We start from the raw sequence: 23125 nt of genomic DNA, 5'->3' as shown, positions 1-23125 counted from the left end.
AGATGTTAGCAAGAGAACAAGGTTCAAAATTAGAGGCTCATGCCCCGAGCCAAATATATAACGATGTCTGGGTGGTAGTGAGCCAATAGCATTGGTACAAGTGAAATTACCTTTGCTACATTATTTTGGGATCACTAAAATCTAGTTGATAATCAGCACAATCTCCCCAAAAGTCTGATTTACAGAAATATCCAGATGGAACTTTGCCTTTGTGGATTGTCAACATCATAATCAGACTTGCCCCATCGAAGAAAATTTTCTGTAAATTTAGATGCACTAAAATTCTCTGGATTTGGAAATGTTAACAATTTCTGTTAATTTGGAGTAATTTGTATTTAGAAAATAAAAATTTCCTACTTTAATGTCAACCATGATTTATTCTAAGCAATGCTTACTCACTTTCATTCTTCCTTTTCCTTCCTATTCTTCTTGTTCAGTTCCTTCTCTGCTTGTATCTTTTCTTCTATAGCTTCATTTGTTGTTACTTTTTCAAGTTTCTCTCAATGTAATGTCTTATTTTTCCATATTCCTGCTCTCCTAATTGTAGTTTCTAATTGACCTGCCAGCATTTCTTCCTTCCTTCTGTCCCTTTCGTCCTCTCATTCAGTCTTTATCTCTTCCATCCCTCTCTCTCTCTCACTCTCCCTCACTTTCCTTAGCTGTTTTGTTTAGTCACTCTCCATTACTTCCCTCTTTTCCTTTCTCTAAGCTACTTTCTTCTCCTACACAAATGTGTCTTCTCTTTTTTTTCCTCTCATTCTCTCTAGCCACCCTGGTATAGTTTTTCCTCCCTTTTTTTTCTCCTTGCCTTCCTTTCCCTTTTTCTTTCCCTTCTCCCTCCTACCCCCTTTTCTCTTTCTTCTCATTTCCAGCAATGATTTTGAAATTCATGCTGGTGCACTGATGCTGCAAAACAGAACAGCTGTCCGGACACAATACACTGCTGCTCCCATCTTCTCCTGTGGCCTACTTGTTCTTCTGTCCTCACGTAAAAGACCAATAGACAATAGGATGTAGTAGAAGCGGTCATGCAGGACAGAGAAAAAACTTACTCTCAGCCACTGCATTTGGCCTAACTGTTCTACTCACCTTCAGTGCGTTCAGAAGCACCAGTGGAACCCTGGAGAAGCTGCAAGATACCCTCAAAACCACAGAGCACAGTTTTCAGAACCGGAACATTCTGCACCTGACTTGAGGGTTGCTAGCTATGACTACAACTGCAGAGGAGATCAATCTGCTCTCACTGCAGTGTGATTGTTCATGCAAAGTGTTACCTGTTGCCTATACAATGATAAATGGGGCCGTAAGTAACAAATGATTGTTTCAACTGAAATTCAAATGAAAACCCAACAATTTTCTTGTGCAAAATAAATTTCTAGACTCTGTCTAAATAAGGCTAACAGAAAACATATGCTCAGTCATCTTAACTGTTTATGGCAAAGGAATAACTATACAGAATACAGGTAATTTTCAAAGAATTACATGAAAAAATTAGCATATATGTCATAAGTAGCCAGTACTCACATAATCACTATTTTTTAAAAGTCAAAAGTGGGCATTACTTTACCATTTTGCGCACATGTATACATGTGTAAATAAAGGCGGTCTAGGAGTGTTCCAGGATGGGGCCAACATTTATGTGCATAACTTGCTATTTTTAAAGATGTGTGTACATTTGGCAACTTACTTGCATAATTCTACACCTGCTAATTATCTGTGTAACTGATATCAGACTTGTTTATTGTATAGAATTAACTAGGTGAGAGGTCTGGGTAAATGGGGTAGTTTAGGCTGAAGAACCAGGAGGGTCTTGATTATCTACTGAAGGACTGGGTGAACTGGTGGAGTAATTGGTAAACTGGTTAATTTCAATTATGCACTCATGTTTTAAAATATGCTGACTTACACGCATAAATCATATTGTATGAAAATAAGTCCTACTTTATTTTTGTGTGAAAAATATGGGTCAGATTTTCAAAAGGTTACATGCGCCGGGCGTATTTTCAAAATGCCTGGCGGCACGCGTAAAGCCCCGGGGAGCGTGTAAGTCCCGGGGCTTTACAAATGGGGTGGGGAGGGGGCAGGGTGGGATGGTTCAGGGGCGGGGAAGGGGCGGAGCCAGAGGCCTCCACATGGCCGCTGGGCCGGGGATCGCGTGCAACTTACTTCAGCCTCAGGGCTGAAGTAAGTTTTGAAATAAAAGTAAGAAGTCATCAAAGGTAGGGGGAAATGGGCGGGGGAGGTAGGGGAAGGAAAGGGAAGGTGGGGTGATGGGGTAGGGAATGGGAGAAGGCAGCGTGGCTTGGAGCGGAGTCGGCACACGCAAGGTGCACAATTGTGCACCCCCTTGCGTGCGCTGACCCCGGATTTTATAACATGTGCTTGCCTGCGCGCGCATGTTTTAAAATCGGGTGTACCTGTGCGTGCGCTGGGTAGCATGCACACATGTAGGCCGCGCGTGCTGCTTTTAAAATCTACCCTTTTATGCACATATATTTTTAAAATGGTAGGAAAAGTGTACATGTTCATTGCATTGCAATACTCACTTTCAAAGCATTGCATATATTCATTCATAAACATACATATGTGCATATGTTGCGGTGTAAAGGTTTTCTATTTTATAATACACACATATACAATATATGTGAGTTATAAAATATTATCATGGCCATATACCCATGAATATGCCATCGCATGTAGTTGTTTGAAAGTTATCCTCATCCTCAATTTATATATATTAATTGGTCTAAACATTAAATACTTGGAAAGGTAAAGATGATCAGTTTCCATTCAATGTATAATAAAGGGATAATTCAGTTTCTGAAAACTCAGATGTAAATATTTAAGACTGCAAATGTATTTGTGAAAATTATTGCCTAATGATTTACAAATATTTTTACTTTATTTATTTTGCTGCATATCTAAAGTAGTTAGCTTACATGGTTCAAAAATATTTCATAATTGTCAAATGCATTTTCCTAAGCAGGATAACATTCTGCCAAGAAAAGGAAAGCTAGAAAAACCAGGGTGACTGCTTTGAAAAAGAAATTTCTCATTCACATGCTTGTGCATTGTACTCATAAACAGTGATATCATGTGGCATAGTTGTCCTTAATAGGCTGAATTTTCAAAGCCATTAACAGACATAAAACATGACTTAATGTGCATGAATAGTTATTGTAAAGTAGGCCAGGACTCTGCACAATAAATTATGTAAATAAACTGGTTTTGCACAGAGTTTTACTGGAGAAAATTGTATCAGAGGAGTCAGGTTGAGGGCAGAGATGCAACATATATGCATGACTTTGGATTTAGAAAAGTATGTATGTGAGTTTATATGCACAGGCTGTGCCCTCTGAGGAGGAGGTATAACTTTTATAAAAATTACCATGTTATAAAAATCGGGGGTCAGCGTGCGCAATTTGCAACTTGTGTGCGCCGACGCCTGCAGCCTTCCCCCATTCTCTACCCCTGGCCTGACCTTCCTACCCCTTCCCCTAGCCTTCCCGCCCCCTAACCCTAACCTAACCCCTCCCAAATTTTTATTGTACCTGTTGCACCAACACCCTGCCGGCAAGCGATCCCCTGGCACATCGGCAAATGGCCACTGTGCCAAGGGCCTCTAACCCCATCCCCTGGACAGCCCTGCCGACTCCCCAGTGCCCTGGGACATAAACGTGTCCCGGGGATCTACGCGCGTAACCGGGCCTTTAAAAATAGGCCCGGCGCGCGTAACCTTTTAAAAATACGGGCCTATATGCAGATTTTTACATGCACAGATATAAAATTGCCCTCCCTATTGCAATACCAATAATGCATTGTTTACCTTCCTTAGCTAGCATCAAATACAATCATACGATAACAGGAAGCCGTCTTCATGCAGAAAATAGTAATCTTCATCATTTTCAAAGTACATATTTTCTAAATACTATGGAATGAACATAGTAGTTAAGGTACTACACTTTTCTAACAAGCATTGTAGCCCCCATTGAAAACAGCACCTATGTTTACTAAGGAAGTTTGTAATCAAATTAATATATAATAATTATCAAGAAAATGTAATATGGCAAAAAAAACCATAATTGTCAAAATTCACTTTTAATATCTTCTCCAAAAAGGTAATTTATAAGCTTATATTAATACTTGCTATTAATATCCCTTTAGGTGCCAAATTTAAATTTTTTTAAATTAAGAACTTTATTACTTTTAAATAACAGTTTAGTGAAGGATTGTTTGTTTTTCATCAGAAAGCACCATAATAATCATTAAATCAGGGGGCCAATTTACTAGGCTGAGGTAAAATCCATTTGTTGTTAATGCATCATATTAATATGCATTAACAGGCTAATATTAATGTGGATGTCATCATTAATCTCAATGGGGCCTATTTACTTACAGCACACATTAACACACAATAACGTTTGATAATACGCATTAAAACATTTTAATAAATAGATCCCAAAATGCATTATATGCAACAAAAAAAGAAAAGGGGAATATAAACATGTTATATCCAGTTTTGCTTTCATAAAGAAAGAGTTTTGTCTGTTTTAAAACAGTAGGTTTAAACTCCCTGATTTGGTCATTAACACTATGATCTTCCCAGGGTGGTAGTGGGGCAAAGTATCAACCATCCCCACCCCTATGACATAAATGCTCTTAATCTCAAACAAAACTCCAAAAAAAGCACCTTCAGTTCAGTTTATGCCTCAAGTCCTACACTGAATCCTAGCCGAAAGGCCAGTAAGATGTTCTACATCACATGGTCTGCAGCATTTATTGCCTCCTTTCCCATTTCATAAACATTCAGTGCTTGATTTAGACCTTTTCTGTGTCCCTTATCTCTTATTTATGTGTTAATTGATAATTGAATCATTTTAACTTATTTAGGTTTTTCCAGCATATTTTTTCAGGAGGTAGTTTCAATACGACATTTATAAATCAATGTAAGGCGCACTATCAGGAAGTAGTCAAGCCCAGCTAGAGAGGACTGAAATTATAAGAGTTTTTAAAGAAGTTGAAAAAGAAAGTTTGAGAAATTAATTTGATTAAGCTGCATAATTCCAAGTTTCAAGTTATATTGCCAGGTTAGTGTCTGTAAATGGGTTTGCTTTGTGCATACCAAGGAACTTCTCTCATAAACCACTGTCTGTTGGGTACAATTTCAGTCTCTCAGGTTTACTGCTAGTGTTCTTTGTAAATATTTGCATTGTGCCAAAGAGAGCTTCCTTCTGGATTTCATAAGATGCTTTATATTCAGGCAACATACTGAAGTGCACTTGGAAGTTTTTTTTATTCAGGCAGTGGCACCTAAGTCAGTTTAGAGTATTTTTATATTTTTTCCTGGTCTCTGATTGTATCTCTTGCTACTCAATGATCTGTCTTTCCATATATAGTACAAAATAGTCACTTGGTATTGATAGTTCTATAGTCAGTGCTGTTCTTGTGTTTTTCTCCTTTACCACTCTGCCCTAGTATCAAGCTTTGTATCTATTTTGTATGGGAATATCCCATCTGATTACAACTTTTTCATTTTGTACAATTAAATTTTTGTCCTGATCCCAGTATTTCTCTGTGGTATTGCAATGTTATTTATGTTATATTTATTTCTTGACTAAATACAATTGCACGCAAGGCATGTTGCATGACTAATGTATTGCAGCTCATTACAAAGTCAGAAATAAAATAAATAAAACATTATATACAATATAATCAACTTAACACATAAAACCAAACCAATGAAAAACAAAATATCAAAATCAGACATTAAAGAAATCATAACAAACCCTGAAAATAAACCCACCATTTCTGTACATAATTTGATTAAAAAACTACTCTAGCAGGGAACTAAATTTTAGCCAAAGGCTTCCTTGAATAGTAATGTTTTTAACCAGCTCCTTGAGGACAATACATCATCCAAAAACCAAAATACTAAAGGACATTTTTGACACAACTTTGGCACTAAACAGTTAAAAGGCCTTTTCCTATTGTACTTGATTGAATTGACTTGAATTTCTTAAAAAAAAAAAAAAAAAGGTTCAACCAATAAGGCACCTTGCAAAGTATGCAGTGCACAACTAGATGCACAACTAGAATAATACCATGTCAGCATGCTTTAAGATACCCTGCTCCTGCTTCTCTCAAAGCTTTACATACTAAACACAAGAGTTTGAAGCATATTCTATGGTCAGTCAGTAGCCAGTGAAGTCTCAGAAGAATAGGGGTCATTCATTCAGAAATACTACATCCTACCACAATATGGGCAGCTGCATTTCGCATGGACTATAGATGTACCATATTTTGCGGTCCATAATACGCACTTTTTTCCCCCAAAAGTGGGGGAAAAATGTCTGTGTGTCTTATGTAGCGTCTCTCTCTCTCGTGCGCCATTCCCCTCCTCCTCCTCCCAACTCAGCCCAATCAGTATGGCGCAGGTCAAACATCAGCTGTTTGAACCACGTGCTCTACAGAGGCCCCTCCAGTTCAAACAGCTCACTGCCGGTCTGCTGTTCCCGTGGTGCCAGATGCACCATGGGAACAGCAGACCGGCAGGGAGCTGTTTGAACTAGAGGGGCTTCCGTAGCGCACGCGGTTCAAACAGCTGCATCTCGCCGAGCTTCGCAGTAAGATACAGCCCGGGAACAGCAGACTAGCAGGGAAGCTCTGCCAGCAGAAGACAATACATGGCATCAAAGTTAGTACAGGCCATTTCCTTCTTATTTGTTTAGATATATTAGAAAATAATTTGACCTGCGCCACCAAACTGATTGGGCTGAGTTGGGAGGAGGAGGAGGGGGATGACACGAGAGAGGGAGAGACGCTACATTTGCTCCAGGGGGAGCTCCGTACAGAGCTCATCATGGGGACAGAATTTTTTTTTTCTAATTTTCCTCCTCTAAATCCTGGGTGCCTCCTATGGTCAGTTGTGTCTTATGGACTGCAAAATACGGTAATTTTTTAGAAGACTGAACAGCACATTTCAATACTCCATCTTAATAGATATAAACAAATTAACTATAATTGTAAACTGACATGATGCGATATTTATCGCGAATGCCGGTATAGAAAAACTTAAAATAAATACATAAAAATAAAACTATATCTTAATCAGATCAGCCTGATCCATCAGGGAGTGTAGGTGGAGGGTCTATCTTAAATAGAAAAAAACCATACCCAAACCGTAGATCAGATCTATGGGACCATAATCTATAGCTTACATATTTTCCAGATGATGAGCCCTGCCACTAGAGATATGCATTCGTTTGAAATGTCAACGACATTGCCTATGTCATTTCATCTCATTTTCAAAATGAAACAATAGAAAAAAGCCACAAAATTTCATCTTTTTCCTTCTATCATTTTTAGTGTGCACTATTTGGAAATAGAGCGCATTATTCAGAATAGTGCACACTATTTCCGAAATCTAAAAAATTAAGTAAATTGTGAAGAACCTAAAGGACACAGAAATTTACCCCGAAGAGTCAAAATATTTTGGCCTGCCCACCCCTACATGCTACCTTTCTGTATAAAAGCCTTCTAATTAGGGATGTGCAGAGCAAAATTTTATGTTCATATTTTTTATGTCCGAAAGGGGGTCCCACTTGCGGCCAATATGGACATAAAAAAAATCCAATGAGTTGGGTATATGTACATATGTGCAAAAAAAAAATTTAAACCCCCTCACCCTCCTTAATCCCCCCCCCCAGACTTACCACAACTCCCTGGTGATCGAGCGAGGAGTGAGGACGTCATTTCTGCAATCCTTGGCGAGAAGCATGTGACGTCGGTGGCACGTCGAGTGACGCGGCGTCACGTGATTCCCGGCGAGTTCGCGCCGGACGGCTCGTTCGGCCCAAAAAGAACTTTTGGCCAGCTTGGGGGGGCCTCCTGACCCCCTCAAGCTGGCCAAAAGTTCTTTTTGGGCCGAACGAGCCGTCCGGCGCGAACTTGCCGGGAATCACGTGGCGCCGCGTCACTCAGACGCGGCGTCACGTGATTCCCGGCAAGTTCGCGCCGGACGGCTCGTTCGGCCCAAAAAGAACTTTTGGCCAGCTTGACCCCCCCAAGCTGGCCAAAAGTTCTTTTTGGGCCGAACGAGCCGTCCGGCGCGAACGAGCCGGGAATCACGTGACGCCGGCGTCACTCGACGTGCCGCCGACGTCACATGCTTCTCGCCAAGGATTGCAGAAATGGCGTCCTCACTCCTCGCTCGATCACCAGGGAGTTGTGGTAAGTCTGGGGGGGGGATTAAGGAGGGTGAGGGGGTATAAATTTTTATTTTGGCTCAACAATCGCGATTTCCCACATATCGAACATATCTATGTTCGATATGTGGGAAATCCGATCGTTTATGTCGAATCAATTTTTTAAGTAAAAAAAAAATATGAGTTGCGTTTTACTAATGCGGTCAATCCGAATGCACACCCCTACTTCTAATATCAGTGTGTTGCATCCAGCTGAGAGATGGGAGACAGTCTCCAGATCTGTGGTGCAGAATCTAAAGTTATCTGTTTTACTATTTTTTTCTAGGTTTGCTGTAAACCTTCTTGATCATAGTCCACGGTCCTGTGCTTCAGTAATCAATCTGTCATCTTTAGGTTTAAGTTCACCTCTTTTTTAGCTGTTGCTGTGTCAGATTTTGGTGCACGTGTGGTTGTTGAAATGAAGCTTTGCCTTCCCCACTATTTTTGTGCCCAGCTCTTATGCTGGTCTACTTCTTTAGAGAGTTGTTTTTTTCAGTTGTTGCCTTCCCTTCCATGTACTGAGGGATTCTCACTCATTCTTTCTACTCTTTGGAGTGCTTGTTCAAGTTTGATGATGGAAATTGTTAGTGTTTGTTTATTTTCATACTTTAGCACCTTCAGAGCACTTGGATCTGTTAAATACTTAGCTTTGTCTATTTCCATGTCTTATCGGCAAGTAATCATGATAGATTCCTAAGGTCCCAAGATTTATAACTTGTCATAATGTCTCCTACTGTCACTTTCTGCAAAGTAAATATATAAATAAATAGATGACGGCTCTGCAAAGTTTTCTTTTCTTTTTGGAAATGGAATCATAGCAGCGATCCAAAAATCACAAACATACATTTCTACACTGATAAACTGATAACAAAAGTACAGACAATGTTTAGTTAAGAAGCTCTGACAATTGTATTTCTTAATATCATAGGTGGAACCATTTTTTTTTTCTTTTTTGGCCAAGCAGTTTTTTCCTCCTGCTCCTTTGTACTTCCATCTTAACCAGAATGGGTGTCTATCTGCAATTACTGGAGGGGGTTTCTCTCTTTTATATTCTTAACTTAGCTATCACAGAAGCCATAAACTGCAGCTTTCTCCAGAATGTGTAAATAGCGGCACTGAATCTAGTTGCTTGATGTCACCACCGAATGATGACTGGGACTTCTTTCTCTACAGAAGCTTTGTACATTGCCACCACGGTATCCATATAGCCCTGGTGGAGCTGGGGAGCGGGATCCTGGACTGGCAGTCATGGCAGCGCACAGCATTGTTACTGATCCACCAGGATGACCTTAAATATTCATTTTGCTAAGACTAATCATTGAGGTTGATATTTAAAAGCTTTTGTGTGTGTAACTTGAGTTCTGAATATTTCCCCCCACTGACTGCTTAAATTTTGTCTGCACAATACTTATCCAGACAAAAAGAGGTATCAAATATGGAGGAGCTATGGAAGCAGGGCTAAACTTTAGTTAATATGCACATATATCGAGAAGTCAAAATTCAAAGAAATGTGTCCAAATACCTTTTGAATTAGCCAGATAAATCCAGAGGGGTAGATTTTTAAAAAGTGCGCCTTCACATACTTTTGTTGGCGCACCAGGTGCAAACAAAAGTACGCTGGATTTTAGCAGATACGCGCGTATCTGCTAAAATCCAGGATCGGTGCGCACAAGGCTGCCAATTTTGTGCAGCCGGCGCGCGCCAAGCCGCGCAGCCTGCCTCCGTTCCCTCCTAGGCCGCTCCGAAATCGGAGCGGCCTCGGAGGGAACTCGCTTTCGCCCTCCCCTCACCTTCCCCTCCCTTCCTCTATCTAACCCACCCCCCCGGCCCTATCTAAACCCCCCCCTACCTTTGTCGGGGGATTTACGCCTCCCGGAGGGAGAAGTAGATCCCCGCGCGCCAGCGGGCCGCTAGCGCGCCGAGACGCAACCTGGGGGCGGTTCTGGAGGGCGCAGCCACGCCCCCGGACCACCCCGGGCTGAAACCACGCCCCCGGGCCCGCCCCCGAAACGCCGAATCCCGCCCCCAAAACGCTGCGCCAATCGGCCCCGCCCCCGACATGCCCCCCTCGAAAAACCCCGGGACTTACGCGAGTCCCGGGGCTCTGCGCACGCAGGCAGGCCTATGGAAAATAGGCGCGCCGGCGCGCAAGGCCCTGCTCGTGTAAATCCGGGCGGATTTACGCGAGCAGGGCTCTTAAAATCCGCCTCCAAGGTTTGAGTATCTGATCTCCTGTGTCTGGATAAATGGGATGCATCCTGAGGACATTCCAGAGGGTAGTAAACTAGCCAGATAACTTACTTGATTAACTCCTATAGACGGAATTATCCTAAAAAGTTATTTGGCAAAGTCTGGATGCCCATCCTGCTCCACTAAAGCATTCCAGCTAATACAAGCCTTAACACCTAATCTCTCTCCCTCTACCAAGCCTCCCAAAAATTACAAAAAATATTGTGGATCAATCAGCCGAAGAAACCTACCTGCCTGCTCCACCATCCTCCTGGATTGGGTTGTAAAAATACATTTAGAATCCAGAATCCAGATCCCCTTCATAAGACCAGCCTCCCAGATCCTCCATAAACACAACCTTTATCTTCCCACCCCACTGGCACTCACCAAATCCTCTTTGGCCACCAGGAACTTGAGACAAGCACCCAGCTACCAGCATGTCCAGTTCCTGGTGAATCCAGCATTGCTTTGAATAATACTCTGACAGTAATGTTGGATGCACCAGAAACTGCAGGAAGGTGGCTTATATGAATTAATTGAGTTAAGAGGGAGGGTGAGCTTCAGGACGAGGCCTGGATTCAAAATTTATATTTTCCTAATGGGGGTGTGTGTGTGTGTGTGTGTGAGCTTTTTGGGCCAATAGACTCACAATGTTTTTGTAAACTTTGTGAGGCTTTGGGGGAAGGGGAAGAGGGAAGATGCCAGGCTGACAGTCCAGCTAGAATTTTTTTTTTTCTAGTTTGCAATTTAGCCAGTTAAATACTTTGAATATAGAATTTTAAGAATTATTCATGTATTCATACCGACATAACTTTAATCCTAATTGGCTATATTCAAAAATAGCTGGTTAGGTGTGAAGGTTATTCAAGTAGGTATTAGGGGTGTGCATTCATTTCCTATGTATTGGTAATCCGCAACGTATAGGGCCATATTCATTGTATTCGTGGGGAAGCGAAACTTTTGCGATTCCCCACGAATACAACAAATCTTCGCCGAATTATTTGGCCATCTAAATGAGTGAATTTAAACAACCCCCCACCCTCCTGACCCCCCCAAGACTTACCAAAACTCCCTGGTGGTCCAGCGGGGGTTCGGGAGCCATCTCCTGCACTCACACCCTCGGCTGCCGGTATTCAAAATGGCGCTGCTAGCCTTTGACCTCACTATGTCACAGAGGCTACCGATGCCATTGGTCGGTCCCTGTCGCCATCTTGTGCTCCTACCATGTGACAGGGGCCAACCAATGGCACCGGTAGCCCCTGTGACATCGTATGGGCAAAGGCTATCGGCGCCATTTTGAATACTGGCAGCCGACGGCCTGAGTGCAGGAGATCGATCCAAGACCCCCGCTGGACCACCAAGGACATTTGGCAAGTCTTGGGGGATCAGGAGTCTCCCCCCCCCCCCAAGACTTGCAAAATGTCCCTGGCATCTGACAGCCCGAGTGCAGGATATGGCTCCAGGTCCCCCACTGGACCACCAGGGATTTTTGGCAAGTCTAGCACTGTATATTTAGTGGCACAAATACAACACTGAATATACTTAGCTATCTTAAAGTTAGCCAGATACGTTTAACCAGCTAACTTTAGAACATCTCTACGGGCTGACCAGAATTAGCCAGATAAGTCATCTGGCTAACTCAACTCCTCCCAGTTATGCTCCCCAGAATTCCTCTATCTTATCTGGCTAAATTCTAGCTGGATAACATATTATGCAGCTAGAATTTAGCTGAATAAGTGACAACATTTTCATTTAGCTGGTTAATTTCTGAGTTAGCCATCTAAATGCTTTTCAATATGTACCTCTGTATGTCTCCTGTGTATTACAAAATATCAGGCAGCGTTTATACTAGGTCTCCGTTGCTTCATCTTCCCTACAAACCATTTTTTCTGTAATTATTGTTAGGATGGGAAGCAGCTGAGTAAAATTATAAATCTGACCCAACTTCAGATGATAGCCAAGCTCTGACGACCGGCTACAAATAGTGTTGTGTGAGGGTCTTCCCCAGTTACAGGTGCTGGAGAAAGGAGAGGGAATGAGTTCTTGGAACAGCAAGGATTCCCTGATAGTTCACAGTTGGGATCCTTTGTGTGAGAATTCTCAAATATGTTATAATCCTACATGTCTTGTAGGCAGATTTCCATTGAAATATGGATCTTTCTTAAATATAAGTGTGGGTGTAGAAACGAATGGAGTTGCAGAAGGAAGCTGGAAGCCTTGTGGAGGTAATCTGGATCCTACCAGGAAGGATAGCCAATATGAACCGATAGAAGATAAGGTTAGGTGCTATAGATACATCTGACACCCTTATTAATCCAGGTAGGTATGCATTTCTGTAGGGTGTGAAAGATTTTCTTTATTTGTATTAAAATGTGTTAATTGCTTAAGCTAAAGCAATAATCTATGAACAATGAAACATATACAGTTTAAAAGGCCAATACCACACTTAGATGAGACAAGTGACATAAAATGTAAACATAATTGTTAAAATTTCTGCAGAAAGTTTCAGGTGAATTCAGCCCCTATCTGCACATCTATATTACGTCTCTTCTGTGCTGAACGTAGCTAAAAAACTTTAAATAAATAAATAAATAGAATAAATACTGTAGTTGAAATGCCCACTTACTGTGTACTGCTAGTTACCCCTTGCAGTAGTATGACTAATGGAAAAAGCATACATATGGTTTCTCTCTATAGTCTCAACCTGTGATTGAGATTTCTTACACTCAATACTTTGGTTCTTTGAGGAACAAAGAGGTACATTTTGACAACAACCAGGGCTGAAGACTATCCATTATAGGAAGGTCCTTCAAGGAAGCAAACTATAGAATGCACATCCAATTAACCTGAAGTTACACATAGGCTGCTGTAAGAGTTGATGAGAGGAGGATAGCAATGACGTTAAAGACTTATCTGGCAAGCTACATGCATGGCAGTGTGTGGGTAAGAGAGTGAATGCAATGAGAGTGAATGTCCTGAAAGGGGCATTATGGGGGATGTAAAAGGAGCCAGAGTTGCATCAAAATAAAGAGATATACACAGAAAGGTATCTAATAAATAACTTTTATAAGAAAAATATGAATATTAATTATTTGAATGAAACCTTTAAAAACTATTTACATTAAAAACAAAAGTTTAGGAAAGGGGTGGGACAAACTAAGGACTAAACTATTTACATAGAAAATGGCCCAAGAAACTTGGGAGGCCAGGTCCTGAATTGCCCAGGAGCTGGTGGCTGTGGTGATCACCTCATGACCTTTAGCTCAAGAGCAGCTCTGAAGCCCTCTTAAGCATGGGCTAGTCACTCCACCACCTCAAAACCCTCCTGAGTTTGGCTCTGGTCCCACTCATCTCCTCCCCCATCCTCTGCACAGCCAGGCATATGGTTGCCTGAGACCCTGCCTCTTGGCCTGGAGCAGGTGCTCCAGCCACTGAGGTATCCTCTGCAGCCAACAGCTTCTGTGCAGAATCAGGTGGGAGGTCTTGAGCTTGATGTTCACTTCTCTTGCCCCGAAAGGGCTTTACAGCCACAGGACCAGTGTTCCAAGGTCCCAGGGCAGAAAGTGGAGGAGGACCTACAAGGAAGGGGAGAGGAATAGTTAGGGCTTTTGGACCAGGGACTCCCATAGATGGGTGTAGTGCCTGTAGTGTCACCATAGGATCCACCGCTGCTGGTGGTGGTGCCTGCTGCTCCCCAGCAGTGAACACAGCTGCTGCAGTAGCAGGAGGAGTCTGGAGCTTGGCTTCTTCCTCCTCCTTCTCCTTCTCTGGCCTGGTGCTTTCTATGAAGAGAGCAAAAAGTGTGTGTGACAATCCATCATCTCATATGCTCTAGGTTGTGATTTGCATCATCATACAAGCTGCTAGTGGGCATTACTTTAGTGGGGGAAATGGAACTGATGGTAAGTGCTTCTACTGGTGGGATACCCATGTCCCACAGGGAGTGGCAAGACCATAGATATTTTCCCTTAGATCAGAAGGTTCTGTAAAGTTGTCTTTGAAAATATGATGTCTAACTAATGATTGGGAGCTCAGAGTTAGGCTCATTGTCTGCATGCTTTGTGTTGGGGTGTGCCCTAGATAGGAAGCTGTCAAGGTCAGAATCCTGCTATTAGTCTATATGTGTTTGTTGGAAAGGAGGCATTTAGTTTCCTGAGTAAGAATTCAAGAAGTAGGATCTAATACCCTCTTAAGTTCAATACTAGGCCTGAGAGTGAAAAACAAGTTCTACTTCATGACAGTGCTGCCCGTGACCCAGGGAATAGACAAGGAGGAAGTAACTGTCCTGGAAGGTTTCTTGAAGCTGTAGATAGAGACAGGATCTTGTAGAGTGGCAGGGCAGTAGTGGGAGCAGTGATGGAAGCAAGAAATCAACAGACCTTGTTGATATGCCCTTGAGGGTCATGTTATTATCTTACCTCTGTGCTCTAACTACTAGGCACGCAGCTTGTCCAGCCTCTCCTCTTCATTCAGTCTCAGCTCTCAGGCCTTCTTCTTCATGTTCTCAATCTATACAAAGCAATTATAATACAAAGCTTTTAGTTCAACATAGCTGAATCAGTTACCATAAGAATGGTATGTTTCCATTTTTTCATTAGAAACCCTGAGTCTATGTCATGGCTCTTTGCTTTCCCACCAGGCAGCTATATGAGTATCCTGCCACATAGCCAGACATTAAACCAGAGTAGGAATATTTCTAAAACAACCAAGGTATACTTGTTTCAGGAGGGATTTATCAAGCTAATGCAATCTTTCAGACAACCTCATTCTGGTGCATTATGATTTCAAAGGGATGAATCTGGGAGAACAGATACCACACAGCTTTGAGATACAAGTTTTCAAGTAAAACTGACCTAGTAGTCTCTCTTCTGGAACAGAAACACTGGTCAGATCTGCAATAGGGCCCATCAACAAAATCAGAATCATGTTCCTGAGGATGATATAGCCCTTACTTGGGCCTTTACTATACTTAGAACCTTTGAAGTCAATTTTAAAAGCATTGCTCATGCAAAAATGCCCACATTCGCATGTTTGTCGGCCATGTGCAAGCAATGCGGAATTTAAAAAGCTGCATAATACATGTGTATGTACCCAAGCACATGTACCCATTCATGTGTGAGGAGTAAGGGGGTTGGAAAGGGGCAAGGCATGAATGAAGCATGGGCATTCCAGGGCAGGGCCAACACTTAACATACAAAACAAATTTTAAAAACTCCTATAGTGATAGGAGTATACTACCGTCCACCTGGCCAAAATGGTCAGACAGATGATGAAATGCTAAGAGAACTCAGGAAAGCTAACCAATTTGGCAGAGCAGTAATAATGGGAGATTTCAATTTCTAAAGAACTCACGAAGCAGCAGCCTGCACTTAAGCAAGTACTCAAAACCACACCAGTGCAAGGAAATGTCTCAATTCCACCTTGAGTCTTAAAATATGTATATTTATTTCATGCCATTAAACTGGCAACTCCACTTTTAAGCAGAAAACATCTCATAGAGGTCCCCTGACACGGTCCCGTGTTTCGCCGTGGCTGCGTTGGGAGGGACCGTGGACTTCAATATAATCTGTGAAAAAATAGATATATAGATAGTGGAAAGGAAAATAAGAGGCAACACCAAATTCAAGCACAAATACTAATACTAACACATACCTTATATATTGGCATTATATATTTCACCAAGGAGCGCGAACGCTCTCGTAGGCAACAAGCATTTAAAGAATCAAAAAAGGCGCGAAACAGGGATCCATCGTGAGATTCATGCGAACCAATCACTCCAGAGCCAGAGGATATCCCAGCCAATCATACAAACAAATGCCACTCAATCTCTTTGTTAAGACCTTTTGGACGTACAGTATCAAGGGTATGTATTCATCTCTGCTCCCTTCGACCAAGGTGTTCGGTAAAGTTACCCCCCTCGAACGGGGCATGTGACTACCTCCACCACAAAGAAGAAGAGATCAGAGATGGAATGCCCTGTGTGAGAAGGTACAGAGAAGGATGACCAAAATGATAAAGGGGATGGAACAGCTCCCCTATGAGGAAAGGCTGTTCAGCTTGGAGAAGAGACGGCTGAGGGGGGGATATGATAGAGGTCTCTGAAAACATGAGATGTCTAAAATGGGTAGATTTGAATCGATTGTTTACTCTTTTGGATAATAGAAGGACTAGGGGGCACTCCATGAAATTAACAAATAGCACATTTAAAACTAATCAGAATTTTTTTTTTCACTCAACACACACAAGCTCTGGGATTTGTTGCCAGAGGATGTGGTTAGTGTAGTTTGTGTAACTGGTTTTAAAAAAGGTTTGGATAAGTTCTTGGAGGAGAAGTCCATTAACTGCTATTAATCAAACTGACATAGGGATTAGCCACCTCTATTACTGGCAACAGTAGCATGGGATCTACTTACTATTTGGGTACTTACCAGGTACTTGCAGCCTGGATTGACCACTGTTGGAAACAAGATACTGGGTGCATGCATGCTCATTTTTAAATTACCATGTTAGTCTACCATTGCCCCTTCTTTTTGCATCCTTTTATGAAAGTCTTTCAGGTCTATACTTTTGCTACTCATCTACATAGGTTATAACAATGAAATATAAAACAGTTTAAGCATCCATATATTCCTAGTTGATGTTACCCTACCACAAGACCACAATTGCCACCCCTTGCCTCAGAGTCCCTTCCCACCCCTAACCCTCTATGGCTCCCAACTCTCTACTGCCCCAATCTACACCTGGCACCATCTACCCACTGCCATCCCCCCTATAGCCCTTCAACCCACTCCTAATCCCCCTACCAACTCCCAATCCACTCCTACCATCCTACTTTCACCCATATTCCTATTTCTCATAATGTACTTACTCCACAGGGGTAGGAAAACAGCCAATTGAAATGGGCCTGCAGATCCCTCCAGGCCATCCTTAGAACTGTATTCTATCTACGGACCACCCCCCCCCCCCCCCCCCCCCAAATAGGGAAGAGATGTTCCTCATCCCTTACCACATGGAACACCAGAGTATGGATGTCCCTGGTGGTGAAATGTGTTGCCTTGCCGGGGGGCATCTTGAAATGAGCTTGCCCTGGAAGAGCTGGAAGTTCATGCACATGCAGAAAAACATATTTGTGTATATAAGCAATTTATCAAAAATGTATTCATGTATGAGTTCACTTACACACGAACATTTATACAAATAGTTAACATACATGTGTATATTTTATATAATAAATAAACATATTTTATAATCTGTACAGTTGTATGCATGCAAATTACAAAATATGAGTGTGCTTAAGCACAGCCCCATATACATGCATACATGGGCTGCACGCAGTTCTATGAACATTATCCTTCCTATTTGAATCCAACTTCCAGTTTTTGAAAGATGTCTTTTTGAACCTCACCATTTAATTATCCTGGTGGTTGATTTGTCTTCTTTCAATCTTTTTTAATGCTTTTAAACAGCGTCCATACCACATGTTAGCTTTTAACTTTTGAAAAAGCTCCTTTTAGTTTTTTTCCAAGTTCTTCATTTTGTCATAGTCTCCCTTTTTAAATGTAAATGCTACTGCAATAGTTTTCCTTAATGTCCTCTCTTCAATGATTATGTTAAATTTGATTATGTTATGATCACTATTGCCAAACAACCCTACCACTGTTACTTCTCACATCAGATCCTGTGTCTTAATGAAGATTAAATCTAGAGTAGACTCCCCTCTCATTGATTCCAGAACCAGCTGCTCCTTGAGACAGTCATTTATGGCATCTAGAACATTTACCTCTGTAACATGTCCCAATGAGACATTTAACCAATCAATATTGAGGTAATTGAAATCTCCCATTATTATTATGTTGTCTAATTTTTTAGCTTTTCTAATTTCTGTTAGCTTTTCATTGTTTCTTCATCATTGCTAGGCAGATGTAGTATACCCCAACTGCTATACCCTTCATCATCACACATAGAATTTCTATCTAAAGAGATTGTGCATATCACTTTGTCCCCTGTAGAATTTTTATCCTGTTTGATTCTATGCCATCCTTAACATATAGAAACACTTCTCCACCAATTTGACCTAGCCAATCATTTTAATATTATTTGTACTCTGGTATCACAGTGACCAATAGATTATCATTCTTCCATCAGGTCTCTAAGAAGCCTATTATGTCTACATATTTGTTCAGTGTCATATATTCCAATTCTCCAATCTTATTTTTTAGACTTCTGGCATTTGCACCCAGGCAATTCAAAGTATATTTTTTAATTGTTTTTTTAAACTTTTATTTATAAAGTGCATCACAAAAAAACATTCAACATCCCAACAAGTTTTGCACAGTAAAATTAATACAGAGCATGAATTCTTAATGCATAACAGTTTCTCATAAACATAAAACACAAGACAGGACTGCCATTCACATCCACTCACACTCAATGCTAAAGTAATAAAGGAAATTCAGTTCCAAACAGAGGAATTTTTGAGTTTGTTTCAATTTTTCTTTGAATGATATTGGCAAAACTTTATAAAACTTATTCCAAGCATTACAATAGTTTTTAGCAGGTGGTCATTGCATAAAGATAGCATCTAATCTTTCTACTTGCATCCTCTCTGTCTTTAATTAATACCATAGCCCTACTGAAGGAGGAGTATCTTTTACCAAATATTTCGAAATGCAAAACTTTACCATGAAAAGAGCAACATCCATACATTTTTGAAAACTTTTAAAATTTATGGTGAACCATTCCATGGACCCCAGAAGTAAGGCTTCACTCCGAAAGGGCGGGCACATTAATATTATTTCATGCAGCATTTGCAGAACATCTTACCAGAAGTCAAATAAACAATAGCATAACATAAAATTATTAGTTTGAGTTTCTTTAACAATTTTACATTTCCTACAAGTATCATAATCCAAAATACCTATCTGAAAAGCTCTGGAGATAGCATAGCATTTCTTGCAATTTGGAATCAACCAATAATCTTTGCACACTTTTAAATAGGGACATGAAATCATCATTAGTTAAAGATGAACCCACTTCCATATTCCACTTATTAGTGAGCATAATTACAGTGTTTAAATATGGTTTTAACAAATATACCAGTTGGCAATTTTATTTAGATCTTAAAGAATCTAAAGTGAATAACTTGGGGTTTTATTTATCACAAGCGAGGGGGATCATTATATACCCTTGCCACCTATATTATATGGGTGTCCCATAATTAACACCACTTACTTTGCCTACACCTCTCCCAAAAAAGGAATGCCCTCTAGCTTCCACTAGGATCGTGCACATCACTTTCTGCAGCTTGTGAGCACATGACATGGCACACAATTGTTATTCTCTTCACAAATGACTTCTCCTTATTGTCATCCAAGGAGGAAGATGAGGTGGAGGAGTAGAGAAAGAGGGAATAGAGGTGGAGGAAGATGACAATGAGGTCCCTCCCAACCCCTGTCCCAGCCCCCATCTGATGCTATCACTGGGGAGGAGTAGGATGCTCCTCCCTCACCCCCCCCCCCTCCACCACAGGGCTCCACCTCCAAAAGGTGGGCCCCAGGCCCAAATAAGCAGGTATTCTTCTTCCCATCCTGGTTGGGTCTCCTCCCCATTCTGCCAAGAGATGTAGGAATGTCAGGACTCAGACTGGCCAACCATTACAGGCCGATGGAAGCCCAGATCCACCACAGCTTCTCCCATCATCGTCTGCTGCCCTGCCAAGAGGTCATGAGCCTTGCCCATTGTCTGGAACATCTGCTCCAGGTGATGAGATTGTGTCTCAGTGCCTTTTGGGGAGGGTATATAGATGATGTTGGAGGAAATGAGAGGGATCTGAGTAGACCTCAGGGATGCCTCTTTCAGAGTCATGAACGGCTCACTGTGGCAGTCCAGCCCATTGCCATGAGGCTCCCACCATACCAATCAGACTCCTGCGTTTACAGAACAAGGCCGCCCTATTTCCTTGGGCCTTTTTTTTATTTGTGTAAATAGTTTTTGCTCCCTAGTTTACTCTAACCTAACCCCTTTTATTTTTACAATTTGTAAATAGTTTGGGAAAACTTTTATAGTTATCTTAATTTGCTATAAAAGCTTTATATGTTTGGCCAGAGTTTGGGTGTGTGTGCCTCAGTTATTTCTTACATACTATGGTTCATTTGGTACAACATTCACTATAGCTTTGCATGTCGCTTGCCATCCTGGTTTGCCTAATACTTGCTAGACTCCTATCTACCCTTACATCAGCATATGTAGTAGAGATGTGAATCGGAACCGGAATCGGTTTGGTTCTGTTCCGATTCAAATTGTGCATTTTTTTTCATCTGGCCCGATCGGCTTTTTTTATCGGCTGCGCCCGATCCGATAAAAAACCCACCCCAATCTGTTAAAACCGCTCCCTTAGCCTCCACCACCCTCCCAACCCCCCAAAAAATGTTTTAAAATTACCTGGTGGTCCAGCGGGGGTCCCGGGAGTGTTCTCTCGCGCTCGGGCTGTCGGCCGATAAAAAATGGCGCCGGCCGTCCAGTGCTCCTACCATGTGACAGGGGCCAGCCAATAGCATGGTTACCCTGTCACATGGTAAGGGCGAAGGGCCATCGGCGCCATTTTTATTAGTGGCAGCCGACGGCCCGAGAGCGGGAGATCGCTCCCGGGGCCCACTGGACCACCAAGTGATTTTAAAATGTTTTTTTGGGGGGGGTCGGGAGGGTGGTGGAGGCTAAGGGAGCGGTTTTAAAGGGTCAGGTGGGTTTTTAGGTTGTGTCCTAACTCCCGTTAGTGTGCACTAACCCAATTAACGATTTTTTCACGATAAATCGGTGGAATTTCTATTGTATCACACTCTTTAACAATTAATGACGATTTAAAAAAATATCGGACGATATTTTAAATCATCAAAAAACTATTCACATCCCTAATATGTAGTTAGTTTGGTTGTGTGAACCTTGCATCTCTAAAACTAACAGTAAGGGAGATCAGTAATCAAGATACTGTATATATCCACAGGGTCCACTCACCTCCCTTAAGGGCACCAGATTTTAGTGCAGACAAACACAAGCAGGGGTTATATATATAATGTTTCTAGTATTTGAGGTATTCTCTTAAATAAAATTTCAGCATAGGGTGAATTGGAGCACACAGGAGGTGGCCCTTTCAGAATCCTTACACTTGGAAACAGAGGAGAGGTGTGATATAGATGTTCTGACTAGGAGCTGTGTTAATGTGAAACAGACCACTATTTAAGGGTCTATAGACTTCTCATGTAACAGAAAATAAATCAATAAATCAAAGACTACAGAGATAGCATGCCTATCAGCCTTAAAACTGGTGTCTGATTTATGGCCAGCACCCAGCCTATCTTTCTCCATGCACTCAATGGTTATCATTATAGGTAGGGCCATGATTATTTTCAGCAGTCTCCCAGTTCCCATTTAACAAACCATTCCAGTACTTATCCACAAATACCTTTCAAAGAAACTGCCTGTTTGAAGACTGCCCTCCTCTTGTTGTATAGGACTTCCAGGATCCAGTGCTTTTATAGAACTCATAGACCCAAGGCCCCAGCTGAGAGCAGACAATCAATCCTTGATGGTTAAACTAGCTGGCCCACCTCACCTACTTCCACCACAGGTAAATGGTAAGGATTAAAACACTGAACACATATAAGGCAATCATTAAAGTTGGTCTAGCACCTGGAGCTTGGTCTGAAGAGTAATTTTCATTAGCGATTTCACATCACAAAGGGTTGGAAGGCTAACAGATACAACTGATTATCTAAAGAAAATCTGGTCAGAGTATATTGTAAGTCACAGAATACAGAAAAAAGACAATGAAATACATACGACTAAACATAAGATCCATTTCTAGATGGTGTGAAATACTGGTTCACAAAGAATAATGGCTTGCCTCTTATAGTTTTCAACCAAACCTTTGATGATGATATATTAATGCAAACATTCCATGCTATCCTAACATGTAAGAGAAAGCTTGTGAAGGTGGCATAGCAGCAGACTCTAAAGCATCTGGGCAGCCTGGTCCAGTCCAGGTTTTACTCACATTGAGAACTCTAGAGAAAAACAGTGGACTTGATCCTAAAGTCCTAGAGCAGATGAATGCAGCTGTTAAATCAAAATACAGGTAAACACAAGTGTCAATAAAATATACACATGTAAGTTACACATTATTATGCAAATAATAACGAATGTGTGTATATTTGCTATCTATTTTAATTTTGTATGTGTGTAATTTTTTTTCCACTTATACCAACCTCCTGTATATGTGCAAATACATGCAATTCATGCATGTATGCTAGAATAAAAGAGCTGCCACCAGCAGCATAACATTCTACTTGCCCCATATCCCAGAGGAGTGGAACACTTATCAGAAAGCCCAACTTCAGATCTCAGGGAGGTGGACCTTCTGATCCATCAAGTAGTGATGCTGAAGCATCTCCTATATGGCCCCCAGTCCAGGAGAGTGGTGTCCTACAGGAAGAAGATCATGTTGGAGAAGATCTGCCACAGGATTAATACAGCATTTCACAACTGCAATGTCAATGAACTGAGCCACAAGTGGCGGGACCTCCAATGGCTGTTGAAGAGGAAGCAGGCCAGGTAGTTAGCTGAGGGGCCTGACAGGTAAGCTTTACTGAAACTGATCA

Source organism: Rhinatrema bivittatum, chromosome 2 (genome assembly GCF_901001135.1).
Source record: "Rhinatrema bivittatum chromosome 2, aRhiBiv1.1, whole genome shotgun sequence".
Classification (NCBI taxonomy): domain Eukaryota; kingdom Metazoa; phylum Chordata; class Amphibia; order Gymnophiona; family Rhinatrematidae; genus Rhinatrema; species Rhinatrema bivittatum.
The sequence above is the reverse complement of the archived record's forward strand: the minus strand, read 5'-3'. Positions refer to the sequence as shown.